Source organism: Helicoverpa armigera, chromosome 23, assembly GCF_030705265.1.
Source record: "Helicoverpa armigera isolate CAAS_96S chromosome 23, ASM3070526v1, whole genome shotgun sequence".
NCBI classification, from domain to species: Eukaryota; Metazoa; Arthropoda; class Insecta; order Lepidoptera; family Noctuidae; genus Helicoverpa; species Helicoverpa armigera.
Window position 1 is genome coordinate 7,470,292 of NC_087142.1, and position 17,120 is coordinate 7,487,411.

Consider the following 17,120-nt stretch of genomic DNA (forward strand, 5'->3'; position numbering starts at 1 on the left):
ACCATTTAAAACGAAAAGGAAACTAATCGATGCTCTAAATATAGTATTTTCTGTGTTGGCAATGGAACGCGCTGGCTTTCACAGCGTTTTGACGTCTGTCTACCACAGATATGCTATTATTGCGTTTTGTTTCAACGTCTAATATTTTTGGATCCTGCCGAATAAAAACACTATAAAATAATTACAATAATTTTATAGTGGAAGAGCTGTCAAGGACATCAATATATATAATAAATAAATAAATAAATATTAATTTGAACCGCAAAACCTAGACTTATGCCGCAAATTGCTGCAGGAAAGCTCAGCAATGAGAACACAAAAGTGAAATGTAAATAAATAAATCACCAAGAACAAGGTGATTACAAGAATAACGACATAGTGCTCCACCTGTCATTCCTGTCATCTGCAATTAATTTTGCATAAAAAGTTTTTCAATTTCATCCAGTTATTCATATTTATATCCACGGATCTCTAAAAATATTCAACAGCTGCGCCACGATGCACGGCGCAGCGCGGCGGCGCCTCCGGTGGCGTCCTGATGCGTCACCAGTGACACCAGGTGTCAAAAATGACTTTCAGTTTTTCTGTGTTTTATTAATTTACGTTTGTTTCTAATTTAATAGAGTAAGTTTACTGTTTTTTTACATGTTATATAGTGACGCATGTAGTGATGGTGGAAGTCAGCCTGCCACATCGCTGGAAGGATCAGTGAGATGCCCCCACTGCTCACAAGCACGTTTTTTTAAAGGTGAACGGGGTTTGAAGGTGCACTGCGGCAAGGTTCATAAACCTCACGGTGTGCCTTCGGCCCCCATATCCTTACCTAGTACCCCATCTAATCCTGATCCCACCCCCATTTGGCAACAGCTATGTAAATTGAAAAATTCCATACCCGTCTTAAAAAGAGTTCCTCGAGGCGCGAGACCATCCGTGGCAGCGTGTTTGGCACGATGCGTCTCTCTCGTCGTCCGAGAGAACTCTGAACGTGCTTGGGAGCGGTTACTTACCTTTCCTATAAGATACTACATGTCCAAAAAAATTTGGCCTCCAAAAAAACCCTAACAGCCCAAGTTAAAGAGAACTGTAATAGTCCTTCTACTTCTTTTGACCCAAAATTTACAGCACAGTTTTCCCACAAAGGACTCTTGCATCATGTAGAGTCAAAATTAGGGAAGGTGACATAAGGGGTGCCGCTAGAATTCTTTTCAGTAGTGATGTGGTTGCGCCGTGCTCCCCAGAGACTGTTGCAGCTCTGGAGAGTAAACACCCGGCAGCATCGGATGACCTCTCCTTCCCCGACCCTCCTGCCCCAGACTCAGATAATCTATCAATTACAGCCAACCAATTGTGCGCTGCTGTCGGCTCCTTCCGGAGCGGCTCTGCCGGTGGCCTCGACGGCTTGACGCCGCAGCACCTTAAGGATCTGACGTGCTCAAGCGCCGGGGAAGCTGGTGAGTCGCTTTTGAAGGAGCTGACAGCCCTTATTAACCTAATGCTCTCCGGCAATGTGAACGGAGCCGTCATCGACGTTTTGTATGGCGCCAATTTATGTGCCCTGCGTAAAAAAGATGGCGGCATCCGTCCCATTGCCGTGGGATGCACATATCGCCGTATCGCAGCCAAGTTTGGCTGTGCCTACTACAAAGACACCCTGGCCGCCAAATTTCAGCCCTTACAACTAGGTTTTGGCTCGAAGGGGGGTTGTGAGGCTGCGGTACACGCCCTTTCCACGTATGTAAATAGCGGAAAGGCGAGGTCATCCTTAAGGTTGACATTAGGAACGCCTTTAACTCCGTAAATAGAGATACCTTGTTGACGGAAGTTAAAATGAAATTCCAAAATTATATAAATTTCTTTGGCAGTGTTATAGACATTCAACTAAATTACTCTATAAAGACAAAGTTCTAGATTCGGCCGTCGGATGTCAACAAGGTGATCCTCTGGGGCCTGCCATTTTCAGCTTGGCTATTAACCCTATTATTCGACAGCTAAATTCTAAATTTAATGTGTGGTACCTCGATGATGGGATCCTAGGAGGCGACGCAGATACTGTAGCTGACGACTTTAGATTTTAATACAAAAATTCGACTCCATTGGCTTACAACTAAATTTATCAAAATGTGAAATCTTCATCCCTGATAACAACCAACAAGTCTTTTCGAAATTCCAATCCATAGCTCCAAATTTGACAGTACTAGAAAAAAGTTCCCTTCGCCTCCTGGGATCACCTATTCTCGATGAGTCCTTCACCAGTTATATTAACGAGAAAATTCAAAATTTTAATGATGTTTCAGAGAGATTATACAAAATCAGTAAACATTCGGCCTTCACTTTGATTCGGTACTGTTGTTTTGGACCAAAATTTACTTATATTCTTCGCTCCTCACATATATGGAAGCACCCACAAGTTTTGGACAAAGTTGACCAAATTATCAGAAGCACCCTCACCTCCATCCTCAATGTGGCCTTGGACGATCGAGCCTGGCAGCAAGCTGCACTCCCAATACGCATGGGAGGTCTTGGCGTCCGCAAAATTTCAAGTGTTAGTTTACCGGCATTCCTCTCCTCGGTTCACAGTACTGATACATTAACCAGAAAGATATTGTCGTCTTCTGCACTGGTTGATGTTGAAGTACCGTGTTTGACCGATGCGCTGGTTGCCTGGAAAATGGCTACTCCCAATACGGATTTGCCCGGCAACCGCTGCTCTCAGAGACAATGGGACGGGCCGCTCTGTAGCACTATACGGAATAATCTATTAAATACGTGTAATAGTGCTGCTGAGCGTGCCCGTTTGTTGGCTGTGGGAGAGTGGGAGTCGGGCCTCTGGTTACAGGCGATCCCGTCATCTAGCATAGGCACTATGCTGGATGACACAACGTTCCGCATCGCTACATGCTTACGGTTAGGCGCCCTGTGTTGCTCCGCATCGCTGCCATTGCGGTGAAGCCGTCGACAGCCTCGGGCACCATGGTCTGTCGTGCTGCAGAAGTGCTGGTCGTATTGCACGGCATGCCAGCATTAACGACATTATCCGTCGTGCTCTTTCCACCGCCGGCGTGCCAGCCGTGTTAGAGCCTAATGGACTGGTACGTGACGATGGAAAGAGGCCTGATGGTATGACGTTGTTGCCATGGAAGTTGGGTAGGCCCTTGGTGTGGGATGCAACGTGCGTAGACACCCTGGCGCCATCGCATCTTCCCTGCACGGCAGGTCATGCTGGTGCGGCTGCTGCTTCTGCAGAGACCACCAAGCGGCGCAAGTATAGTAACCTTATTGGGAACTATACTTTTGAGCCGTTTGGGGTCGAAACGCTCGGACCATGGGGCCCGAGTTCGCGGTTACTTTATAAGGACATCGCGAAAAGGCTTGTCGACGCTTCGCGTGACCAGAGGGCTGGCTTATTCTTCGGACAAAGAATTAGCATTGCCATTCAACGTGGCAATGCAGCCAGTCTTCTGGGCACGTTTCCGGAGGACAGTGATGCGGAGGAATACTTCGACGCCTGATCGATGCTCTTTTATATTTTATGTTTTATGTTTATATCTATTTTGTATATAGTATTTTATTTTTAGTTTTGTTTATAGATAAGTAGTTTAAGTTTGTATATATGTATAGTGTGTACAGTAGAAATAGGTAATTTTTTATCCCAAAAATAATTAAAAACTAAGGAAATTATTGTCATACTAACCCTGTACAGTCAAAACAAATTCAAATAGACCGTAACTCATAATTTTATTAAGCAAATTAGTTACATTGTGTATTTTCAATAATTGTTGTAGTAATTACGTAAATAATGTCTGTTTTTTCTTATGTCATTTACCAATGGTATATAAAAGTGCGCCAATTTCGAATTATGCAATGATTATAACTCACTAAAATATTATGTGATTGGAATAAAATCAGAAGTATAGTTTAGAATGAAGTTACTTTGAGGACCTATGTTATTTTAAAATCTAATTATTTTGGGTCGGAGGTTAAAAATTCTCTTGAAGCCCTTTTAATTAATAATTAGGTAAGTACTAAAGAAATAAAAACTATGATAAGATTTTACATGTCCATGTCGTATCTAGGTATTATTAATGTAATTGAATTCATAAATCACAGTCTACAGCGATTACTAGTTTACTAGTGCACTTAGCAGCTTATTATTGATTAATTTGCATTCAATAGGACATGATCGTGACTTACTATCAATAAGATAGAAAGTTTTTATTGGAGGCGTCTGATACACCTAGTATCTAATTATGAGTAGTCTAGAGTTGATTGACCGGCAATATCTAGGAAAGATTGTATGTGACAAGGTGATCAAAATATTTTAGTTATGCCCGAGGGTGTTAGCCACAGCTGTATATTTTTTTTCGTGAATGTGAAATATTTGATCATGGTAATTCGAAGGAAATAAAAAAAAAGTCGTGGTGGCCTAGTGGGTAAAGGACCAACCTCTCAAGTATGAGGGCGCGGGTTCGATCCCAGGTCAGGCAAGTACCAATGCAAATTTTCTAAGTTTGTATGTACTTTCTAAGTATATCTTAGACACCATTGGCTGTGTTTCGGATGGCACGTTAAACTGTAGGTCCCGGCTGTCATTGAACATCCTTGGCAGTCGTTACGGGTAGTCAGAAGCCAGTAAGTCTGACACCAGTCTAACCAAGGGGTATCGGGTTGCCCGGGTAACTGGGTTGAGGAGGTCAGATAGGCAGTCGCTTCTTGTAAAGCACTGGTACTCAGCTGAATCCGGTTAGACTGGAAGCCGACCCCAACATGATTGGGAAAAGGCTCGGAGGATGATGGTAATTCGAAGTTAATAATTGATTTTAATTACAAATCTAAGTTGTATTTGTCAATTATTACCAAGCCCATCCAAAGAGGCTTAAAACAAAAATTCCTTAAACTTAAACCAGACACTTTTTTGTATTAGGTACCTATATAATAGAAGATTGTAAGTACCTATAAGGAAAGGCAAAATGAAGTACCTAAATAATGGAAGTACCTAAATACATTAGCGTGTACATAGGGTTCGTAGGTACATAAGCGGTAACGTGTGAAGGGGGAATAAGAGGTGTTATAAAATTTTACCAAATCTGCAGCCAAAATTCAGAATAGTACGCCCATCTTTCCAACCCAGCACCTAACTAAAACAAAAGAACACATTAATTCCCTGACCGTCACTACTTCGGTCACAATCCGTCTATCAAGCAGAAACATTCATCAACCAGCCCTGTACTGTAATCTGTTAAAACAAAACAAAATCACAAAAACAATGACGACGCTACATCTCGCTGGTTTCCGAGAACCGAAGAGCCGTTACGGTGTTCCCGTAAAGGTGGGGCCTGATTTAAAGCGAGTGGTTACAAGTATTAAGGGGGACCCAATATTTTGTGCAGTATTTATTGTCAGTTGTCCATTTTCAAGGGAAAATAGCCAAAAAACGGTCAGAGAATACCTACAGTGCAGTGTGCAAACAGTGCTGTCAAATAAGGTTAGTTGTCTGATATTGGTCATTTAGCGAATCGCGCTTGAGTTTTTGACTGTCGTGAAGTCTCAAGAACCAACTTCTAGAGAGCTACTCTACGAGACCTGATAGGTAAACTACATAGTTTAACTTTATAACCACAATGATTTATAGCCTGATCAATTTGTAACATAACTAGGGAGTGAGGAAATAGTATTGCTATTCGGTCCGTGGCAGGCGCATTTTGTAATAAAAAGTGTACCTAGGTATTTTTTTTGTTGTTTTGCGGATTTTAATCATTATTATTTATTTTAGGCTCAAACATCCTAATTGCATAACTATTATACGATACTAATCATTGAAACGACGACACTCAAATCGATTATTAGGTCATAATCGGCCCCGACACAGCTGGCAGTGAGACCACACATTAAAATATAACCGAACGAGATTTCTACTCCATATTTCATTTTATAATGCGCATGAGTGCCGCCAACGTTAAATTGATACAACTATCCGTGAAATATCAATACTATTACAATCAAATAAATTATGGAATCAGCGTTAAATATATTCTTGTTTGACTGTTATTAACTTGAAAATCAAATACTTAGATTGAATTTTGGGATATCTTTATGATTTGGAATACATAACATTGATTTAGTTAGAGCATTTAGTAGAGCGTTTTTCATGCATTGCATTAAAATTAATTTAGTCAAATTATTGTTTCATTGATTATGTTTGTTTGCTCAAGAAAAACAACTGAACGGATTTTTATGAAAGGCAAATAATATAACAGATCGTGTGTGGGATCAACTCATCAATTATATTCATTACCATATTCTGGTTAGATTAGGTTAGGTTTAATTTTGATAGAAGTAAGTGGAGTATCGCATAGAAATTGTACGAACAAAACCACGGGCAGCAACTAGTATTAAATAAAATCAACAATGGCGAGTTCCAAATATTAATCTACGCATGATTTAATTTGAAAGTGAGTTATCGCAATGGGATAACAATCCGGTTTTGGTTCAATTAAAAATTGCATTTTTTTCCTCTTTGCCGTTACGTCACATTTATAAGTCAGTTAATGTAACTGTGTAAGTTTAAGTGGGATTTGAGATTATTGTGACAATAGGACCTGTTAATGGCGTAAGAGATGATAAAGCAATTTTCTAATTTCATTATGGCGGATGTTATTTTGGGCTACAATTTTTTAAGACTTCCAAAATCATCATATGACCCCTCCCGCTGTGGGTTAGCAGCGGTGAGGGAGTGTCAGACTCTTACTGATTAAAAACCGTCGTGTTCCGTCGTAGGCCTTTTATGTACCAGGGCCGCGGTAACTCTTTCGAACAATCCCGCAGCCCCAGCAGGCCTTTTCCCTGCTGGGCGTCGCTGGGTTGCTGACTTATTTTGGTCTACTTACCATAAATAGATAACTTTATGAATGGCACCTCATTAGCAAAGGAACATCTGCAAAGCCTTTTCCTGAAGTTGAGGTTGCGTGCAGCTGATTTTCATCCATTTCAAATGGATGAACCATGAACCATTTACCAGTAACCAGCTTCGGTATTGCAAGGGTTTGGGCATGAACGTGGATAATTAAGGAAAGGGACTACCAAAGAAACGATGGATGCACTATGTGAAAGTCGATGTGGGTATAGTTACTTGTGACAAATTATGTCAGACGGAAGAGCATGGATGAAGAAAACATGCAGCGCTGACCCCAAATAAAAATTTTGATAAGAGCAGGAGAGCGTTGGGATTTCTATTATTTACGAAAACATTCCTGATTGATTTATTGGTTCTGGAATCAGTATATCTTTAAATCCACATCAAATATAAACAAACGATAGCAATTAACAATTTAGTGGGAGTTTGTATCGTTGTGTGGAAATTCGAGCTATTCTTGGAGATTCCGCTATCAAACACTACATTAACCCATTTGGTTCTCAACTCAACCCAATTCTTTCGTAAATCCAAATTCTTCTGTATAGACTGTAAAAATACAAGATAAAGGAAAGATTTTACAGGTACATGGTGTAGATACCTATCAAATTTTATGTACACTCGCAATACATTAAAATGAATTTGTAGTTTAGATTAGTGTTATTGGAGCTAAGCTCTTTTGGCCCAATCTGCCAGGACTGTATATATAATCTTTATTGAAAAAAAAGATTATATATACGCGACTGTGGGATTTTTAGGAAGAGTTACCTCGGTCTTGTTACACGAAGGGTTTTATGAAGAGGTAATTTATGTGTATGAGTCATAAGAATTTAGCACTCTCTTCTGCTGCACCCACAATGGAAGGGATCGTTTTTTGTTTCCCCAACTTACAAAAATGGTTGACTGATTATTATCATCAATATCATCTTCTTTCGTAAATACGGGGCCAATATTTTGAAGTCTAGGCAAAGGGGTGGGTACTCTATAGAGTACTTTGCCACCGCTTTGCCTGGATTAAGAAGAGACTGGATTAAGATTAAGAAGAGACGCAATAAAACCGACGCTATAGCGTCCCTTCTAATCATGAAATATTTACGCAAACATAGCTAGCAAATACCAAAATAAACAAACAAACCGACCTATTTCACACCTGTCAACAGCGAAAAAAAAAGGTGGCATATAAACATAATTACTGCAAAAATGAGTCCATATTACTATCGAACAGATTAGATATAAAACCTACTTCACGGCACAATTTAATTGTATTTTATCATCTGTTGACATTGCATCGGCCATTGTCGGCTGTTTTCGTGTTTATCCGAGACGCGTTAACGATTGCGAAGCGATAATATCGAGATATGGCGGTAATCGGTCAGATACATCGATGTGAGTATTACGAAGTTGGGGATTTACTTGGCGAATTTTTTTCGATCGGTTTTATAGTGTGACAATGCTAAGTAAGGCGGTTAAAGAAACGATGGATGGGTTCTGTGAAAGATGATGGATTGCTGTTACAGCCTAAAAAACCTCCACTGCTGGACAAGGACCTCCCCTAAAGAGGAGAGGATTTGCCCATATTCACTAAGCTAGGGAATGCGGGTTGATGAGAGCAGTATGAGATATATTTTAGATTCGGAGATGCCAGGTTAGTTATGGCTGAAAAAATGTAACTTGTGGAATGACATGAGATAGAAAAGAAGACATGCTGAGCTGACCCCAAATAAAATTGGGATAAGGACAGGAGGAAGTTAATGATGATTGCTATAAAGAGTATTCTTGAACGCTGTTGAGCTTGGAGTATGAAACATGGAAGTTTTAGTAAAGCAACAAATGTGTTGTGCTGCAAAGTAATGTGACAAAGTAGGTAAATGATAATAAATGGTAAATGAAAAAATGAGGTAAATGGTAATGGTAATTATTATGATCAAAGTCACAGTTTCAGTATCAACAATATTCTTATTTAATTCATCAAGAAAGTTTTCTAACGTTACATCCACATAACAATCATTATAATGAATCGCAGTTTGTTATATTTGAAACGCATTGTAAACCTCAATAGCATAACAAAACATGCAGACGTTAATTACACCAATAAAACTCTTACACAAAACAAATCTGCCGTTCGTGAGAAAAGATTAAGCAAACATACTAAAACGTTTTGTTTTCTGTCTATGCTGCATGTTTTTATTTTTATAATTTATGAATACTATATCTGATTTATGTTGTTTTATTAAAATGCAAGTTAGGAGTCATTTACTTAATTAAAATAATGTTCTAAACATTTACAAAGATTGTATAATCTTACATTTTGAAAGCGTCATATCGTTAAATGAGACATTATCTACCGGAGGAGACATTTCAACTAATTAGGATCTAAATATGAACGACATAAAACTAGATAATACAGTAGACATTGCTATCAAAGTAGATTGTGATAACGAAGAATGTAACATTAATAATTTAAAGAACAGTCGTATTAAAAGATGTAATGAACAAAACAATGATTAAAATAAGAGTAAAGTTAACAAAAACTCACGTACATAGTGAAGTGAGCGTGTATCGACTCCAATGGCGGTCGGTCACGATCTTTCATTCGGAGACTTCACACCGCAGACCGGTTCGGTCAGTTTTAGATCGGCTGCGCTCGCGCAACGCACGGCGACGGCTCGCCTTACACGCATCACCGAATCATCGTTTTTTAATCACAAAAACATTCTGTATTATAAATAAAACAGTGTACAAGTGTAACAACTACGGTCTAACACAATCGTATCTACAATTTTCAGTTTAAGTTTTTTCGTACTGTGACTTTTTGCATTGCAACTTTGCATCCCGTGTTTGTGCTAAGTTTTCGGTACGGTGAAATTGGTATCGGCGCTGGTCCCAGCATCTTGTGTCGATTAGTACAGCGATTTATCTTGATTCAACAAAAACTGGTAAGTCGATTTATGTATGCGCTTTCTTTATTGTTTTTTTTGAGTCCTGTTGTGTCTTGGATAGCATTATGCATACTTACAATGATATAGGCGTTGGAAGCAAAGACCTCTTTTATTGGAATAATTCTGGCTTAATTTCCATATCTGATATGAACGCGGTTGAATAAGACTTTCTTGGGGTTTCTTGTTTTGCTGTTTTATAATAAAGCAGCTTGAGGAACCAGACTTGTTTGTAGGGATATACTTGAAATATAAAGCGAGGTAGAACTTAAAGCATTGTTAGAGCTACAATCGCTTTGAGACACAAAAAAAGAACAATGTTAGTTCATAGATCAAATCATAAGTTGAGCGGACTTTATGGAGGTAGCATTTAATTCCTTTAATAGAACTAAACTATTTAGCATTAACAATGATTCGGTTTTAGAATTCACAAGTCTAATATTATTCTAATTTGAATCATTGTAAAAAGTTGTGGTGAAATTGTTATCAGAAATAAATTATCTTCTAGAATCTGTTTATCATTGTTTCACATAATATTATCTGGAAACGTAGTTATGTTACTAGATAAAACTATAGAATTATCAATGCATATGTTTTTGAAGAAACTAGTCTTGATGATGAGAAACTTAAAATTATTGATGAAGATATTGTAGCTAACTTTGTGGATCCTGTAGGTAGATTTGATTCTTATAATAAAGACGAAGTAGATTGATTAGCAATCAATGAAGAATGGATTAATGAAAACCTTGTTGCTTGATTGAATATGAACAGTGTAGGTTATAACTATAGTTACGTACTTGTGGTAAGTAGGTATATAGAAGAATACAGACTTGATCCTTCATGTACCTCAACTGTATTCAAAGGTCAATGACCCATAAAGTACACAGATTCATTCATACTAATCTGATGCCAAATATAAGGCCGTGATTAGACGGTCTGATTCAATAAACTTTTAGTTTTTTCGAAGCCATTAATTTTGCTGTAGCTTATAATGACCATGTAGCTATCAAGATTCTATTTGCTAAATTATATTAGGTTAGATAAGATTAAGCAATTTTCGTTTTTAAGTGCTTATAGTGAACGAGTTTATTAATCAATCAACTTGTCTCCGTATTTCTTGGTCGTCAATTATCTTTGATGTTCTGGAAGTTAGCTATTTGATGCCTTGCGCATGTGCTGGAGTGTTTTGTTTGTCATTTGGACAGTTTCGATGTCATTAGTAGCTGACTTCGGAGATGCAAAGTTAATTGACGTGTTTTTAACAAAAACTGAAAATAGCAAACGTGATTTTATCAGTTTTTTTGCGATTAAAGCGATATATATGTACCTACTTAAGTATACTTATATGTATTGTTTTCATTGTGATTCCGAGGTTTATACAGGGTTATTGGTAAATCACTAACAACCTTGCAGGACTGTATTACTAACGTAATAAACTACAACTTTTGTTCTATGACTTTTTATAAAACATAATACATTTGCCAAAAACAAACCTACAAGATATCATTGGTCTATCTAACACATTTCAACTCTATTTTGCTATACATATTATAGTGTAGTGATAAGCACGCCCCTACCATTTCTTCACCAACAAAAGGCCCGATCGAGACCAGTCGAGCGATTAGTCGACCTTAGAGTGTGCGGACGAGTCGAGATTATCACACATTACAATAAATTCGTTTGGTGAAGGGTTTGCATTTTTAGAATGAATGCAAGATCTTTGTCTACCCTACGCCTGCCGAGCACTATTCTCGTACCTAGTCATACTTTTGAATTGGTAACTCGCTACGCTACGATTTCTTTTTACGAAAAGGTCAAATAAAAAATAAAAAAGCAAAATATCTTCTTCACGTACTGTGTGCCTCGGTGGACGATCACTATCACGCCCGTAACCGCTGTGTGGCGCCTAGCATTGTTACTCAGCTAGGTGTAGGGATATTTGGGAATCGTATGGCGTATTGGCGACAGGCTTCCGAAACATTGTCATCACACCTAGCCAGCTTTCGCACCATTTCCGTGTACTCGACCTACTGAATATCGATACGCCATACTGTAAAGATAATTACGTTCGCACCACCGAATTTCCCTACAAGGACACGTATGATGCGACGCGGGCGCATAAAAACGACTGACGGCCGCTCGTAAATAGGTCAAACGCTCACCCCCGCCCGAGTCCCGCTCCCAGCTCCCCTCCGCTGTCTTTTGTACTACTGTTTACATAGACTTCGTAACTTTTAGAGCGTACACTTGAAATATTTTAATTTTTGTGTGAAAATTTTGATGAACTAAAATCTGAGAATTATTAAAAGTCATAGAACAAAAGTTTTAGTTTATGATATTAGTAATATGGTCCTGAGAGGTTGTTAGTGTTTTACCTATAACCCTGTATAGCAGAGAGTAATAAATTGAAGAATTGTACAAAAATATTTACGTAAGTAATTTTCCCATACGAAGCCGGGATGGGAGCATATTTATAATATTAGTTAAGATAAGTAGTTACAAGTGAAAATAATGTACACTCATCAACAGCTGTCCCGCTAGGAATAGTCACGTTCCACGAATTAAGTGCATTTTGACATGCAATCGTTGTGAGTAACAGTACCATACATCTATAGGCTTAGAGCATGTAAAAAGCTGGAACCGCCATGAGCAACAAATCTGTAAAGTAACCCTAACAATTTATGAGCGAGAATTCAGAATTACCATCCAGGACTCTTATTTTGGAGAAAGTGATGGGAAGAGCAACCAAATGACCCCCTCCCGCTGTGGGTGCAACAGCAGGGTGTGTCAAACTTGCGATCACTAAAACCCATCATATTCCTTTTGGAGCCCTTTGTGTCCCAAGGCTCCAGTAACTTTTTGAAAGAACACTCTTGCAGCCCCGGCAGTTTATAATACCTCCTTTGGAACAAAATCATTTAAGCTGGTCATTTAAAATCACTTATCAGAATAGAAGAACTTTGTAATCAATAAACAACTAATAAAAATCGTAGTAAACATAGTCATAATAAGACATAAATCTTTGGACAATGTCAGTAATGGTCATCATGCGCTTGCAGATGAGGCTTAGGCTCCACAATAAAGCCCTATATTATAATAAAAATAAATAAGAGCTAACATAATGTAAGGATTGAATGATTCCTATGTCCTATATATTAAGTCCTACGTCCTACTTCTTAAGGTACTAGTATGTAGTATAATAGCTGAAGAGTTATTTTTTTTTGCTTGAGTGGACTAATCTTGTTACTGGTCCGATTTGAAAAAAAACTTTCAGTGTTAAATTGCCCACTTAACGAGGATTGCAACAGGTTTCTGACTACCCGTAGCTACTGCCAAAAATGTTCAAATGACAACCGGGATCCCCCAATTTATTTTGCCTTTTGAAAAATGGAGAAACTCGTCAATACAAAATGATCACCCATCCAGGTAGGCGTTGCTTAGCCTTATAATCCATCCGGACCATGTAGCTGTTACTTTGCCACGAGCCCCTTCACAAAATCATAATAGACACAAATACTCATATTGGCAAGTTTAACCTTACTATGCGAAGTAAGCATACTTACAATCTGTAGTCGTATTGACTCGGCTGATGACCGAGGTCACAAACCTTCAGAGGCCTAGATATTATCAAGCGAGTGAGTTATAAACACGACAGGAGATTAAAGGCTTATTCCTGAGATCATCCGTGATTCATAATTATTTATATATTATAAGACAAACGCACAAACATATTGTCGTATTCGCCTACGCGATTTTGTTACTTGGAATTTGTTTAGATAGCCTTAATATTGCTTACTAATTGTAACAGTAGTTCGGTAGTTAGGATGTCCGGTACAAAAGTTTTGGTTGAAAACTACAGTCAAATCTATAATTTTTATTAAAAATTACTTAAATAAAAAAAAATACTTAAATATAATTTGGAAGACACTACCGATAAAGGGCTACAAAAGCACTCTTAAAATCTAGACCATATTTAGAGAATTCCTGTTGTATAAGTCTGTTGATGAATACATTATGCCTTTACTGCCTTTACTTGGTTGATTATAGTTTGGTTTGGCATTGTTGTGGAACAAGAATTTAAATATAGTTTTAGTACTTTGTTTTATATCCTAGGAGATAAACGGGTCACCTATAAATTTTTGCATTTAAAAAGGTTCACTTCTCATTGTCATCAACACGGTACAAGTCTGAATTCAGGGCCACAATCAAAATGATAGCCAAAACTTCTTAAGAAATACAGTAAAAATATCAGTTAAAAACTATCAAATTAGTTCTACCTCCTTAATTACACTCGTGGGAACAACAAAACTTGTTCGACCATCAATGAACCTAATCGAAATAGATATCGTAACGACCAATTAGTTGTACGTACAAAAACTCTTAATAATAAAGATTCAAATTAAGACAGATATAAACCAAACATTCGGTGATATATGATATGAGGAGCTCGTGGTTAAGAAGCAGCTGGTTGATCGATCATAAGGTTAAGCAACCATCTTGCTATGACGAGTTCTTCAGTGTTTCTGAAGCTGGAAAGACTGATGACCAGTATTACCAAGGGTATCGGGTTGGCCGGGTAACTGGGTTGGGGAGGTCAGATAGGCTGTCGCTCTATGAAAAATCTCAGCTGCATCTCTTTAGATTGGAAGCCGACCCCAACTTAGGACTTCAGACTCTTAACCACAGATTAAACTATGGAATTTTTTCGAACGAAATGAGTTACCCCGAAGAAAAATCGTCCAGCAACTCCTTTAGGAAGTTTTTCATTTCATTATCACTTTAAACTACTGATAAAATATTTTAATTCGACATTAATGTCTCTTTGTCTGTCTATCTGAGCTCGTGATATACTCATAAATTAACGTTTAAGTACGGTGTTTGATTACAAAAGGAAGAGGAAACATCGAGACATTATTATTTTTATACCTGTAGTGGTCAATGAATCTGATTGTCTCTTATAAGTTATAAGGAAATATCTATAAGACAGAATATTATATTGCTGTGCTGATTTATACGTTGTTAAAAGTTTTAATGTAAAAAAAAACACATCGTGTTTATCCATTAAAATGCAGCCATTTAAAATCCTGTAACCTGTAGTTTGAAAAATATGTTTTCTATTCGTTTAGCTGTTTTGCCATCTCAGACTAACAAACGAACAAATTCACTTTCATATTTAATGTTATGACATAATTGAGGATAATTAAGAATTAGAGAAACCCAATGAGCACTCGAAGAAGGAAAAAAATGATCTCTAAAAACAAATCGATATCAAAACCGTTGGTTTATTTCTTAGTATTGTTTAACTTGCAATCTCAAGACTTCTTGGAAAGATATCGCGTTAATACAATAGCTTTAGTTTATGTTGAGATCAGAATAGACTGTTATTAAATTGTTTAAAATTAACGGCGTCTTGTTACAGTAGTGAATATGAACTATTCAGTTTATTTGTTTTACTCGGAAGTTTACTAATTATATTGTAGCATTTTCATAAAAACTAAGCTCTGACACTCAATGACTGATCATTGAGTATCGTCCTAGGTCTAAAACGATTTCTGCTGAATAAACCTCTTTTGTAAAAAAATGAAGCGATTCGCACCTGTGTATGAAATTGTGAATATGTAATATGGTATGTAATTCCTTAGTTAGAGAAACAACTTTTGGGCATCCAAGATTTTTGTAGACGTGTATACAAAGGAGCTAAAACTATATAGAATTTATAACTTAATACGAACACGAACTCAAACCAAGGATGAGAGAGACTTGAAATATTTCGCAGCCTAGTTATTGTTTATTAATTCTGCTGGTCCGATGATAGCTTTCTACTGACTTCGGGACAGTCAAAATATAATGGCAATGGAATAATGGCTGACTTCAGAGAGGCAAGGTTAGTTGACTAGAACATATTTTGCAAAGATTACATAACAGCAGTTTTAATCAAACTGTCTGTCTTGATTGATTAAATTCGAATGGAAGTTATTACTCCTGTAGTTCGTATTATCCTTAATAAATTTCCGCTCATTTTTGCGGATCCCTTCCAGAGAAGCGTAACATTTTTCCTCATACGTTACTCAATTTATTAATAACCAGTCCAAGTAAAAGATTGATGGCTCAAGTTAAAAATTACAATTAAGTGAAAGTTAAATGAAAACGGGACTTGTAAATCACAATTAAATGCCAGTAGTCGAGTTAAGTGGTACGGTGACATTACTTAAAATCGTGCCTGATTGAAGGTAGCGAGGGTAAAGAAATTGTAGGTTCACGTAATAATAATTTGTAAAATAAACTATGATATTAATTTAAATTATTTTCGAAGTTTGTTGTTACTGGAAAAATTTTAAAATCAGTTTCTTCATCTTAAAAATTAGATTCACTCAAATCTCAGAAAACAACAAATGTTTTTATACATATACATAATTATACAGAATAAAAAAATTTACACAATATAAATTAAAAACTAAAATAGTAAACAGACTAAAACCAGAAAGCGTCAATTTCGATCCTCCTTGGATCACCATGCTAGTCCTTCGTCTTAAGTAATAGCCAGCGTTTTGGTCACGCGTCAACCAGCCACCTAATAGATGTACCTATAATCCTTTATACACAAAACCTATTACGAATTTGTCATACTCTATAAGTAAGATAACAAACAAACCGTATAAGTAATTATACTAAACAAATATTAGCTGCGTGTGGGAGTCGAGCGGGCACGTAAATGATGAATGATAATTATGTCACGCGTGGTTAATGGAAAAAAAATATAACTCTGTTAAAGTTTGTTTTTTTAAACTTGATGAGGCCTGCGTGTATGGTGTAGGTGTATGGGTACTATGTTCTGTATTAATGTATTAACCTAACCCAAGAAAGGATGTCACTTAAAAAAATTTGGATTCTTTGAATACCACAAAAAAAAATCTTTGAATATTGCTTCATGATTGATTTTCATGTAGGTAGTTAGGGTTGGTTGTGTAAAAAAGCCTTGATTTATTAACAAGATACGCAAAATGTTTGAAATTGAATAATTTAAAAATTACGACTGTATTTTTAATTATTATATTTAGCTGATGTATTTCAAAGCGCGGGTTTTTTAAACACTTTAATAGATTTGTACAAGTTATTTGATAGATTGAATTTTACAACGTATGTAGCCAATTAAAATATAGACACGGCAACTCACAATTTGTACTTTGTAACATAACGAAATGCCCTATCTATTCCGTGGGCGTTGTATAGACAGCTGTAAGTTTATCAAATGCATAGGCTGCAGCATCCGCTGGTAT

At 37.3% G+C, this 17,120-nt stretch overlaps 1 protein-coding gene across 6 annotated transcripts in view; it reads left to right on the forward strand.

Annotated features, from left to right (window-relative positions):
- The first annotated feature begins 9,403 nt into the window (after nt 1–9,403).
- LOC110373736 (uncharacterized protein) overlaps nt 9,404–17,120 on the forward strand; it is a 112,737-nt gene continuing 105,020 nt past the window's right edge. For 2 of the 6 annotated variants that reach the window (XM_064040740.1, XM_064040741.1), the window contains exon 1: nt 9,404–9,843. The gene's annotated coding sequence lies outside the window, so the exon portion shown is untranslated. The remainder of the gene's footprint in view (nt 9,844–17,120) is intronic. The other 4 variants (XM_064040743.1, XM_064040742.1, XM_064040744.1 and 1 more) reach the window with 2 other exon arrangements.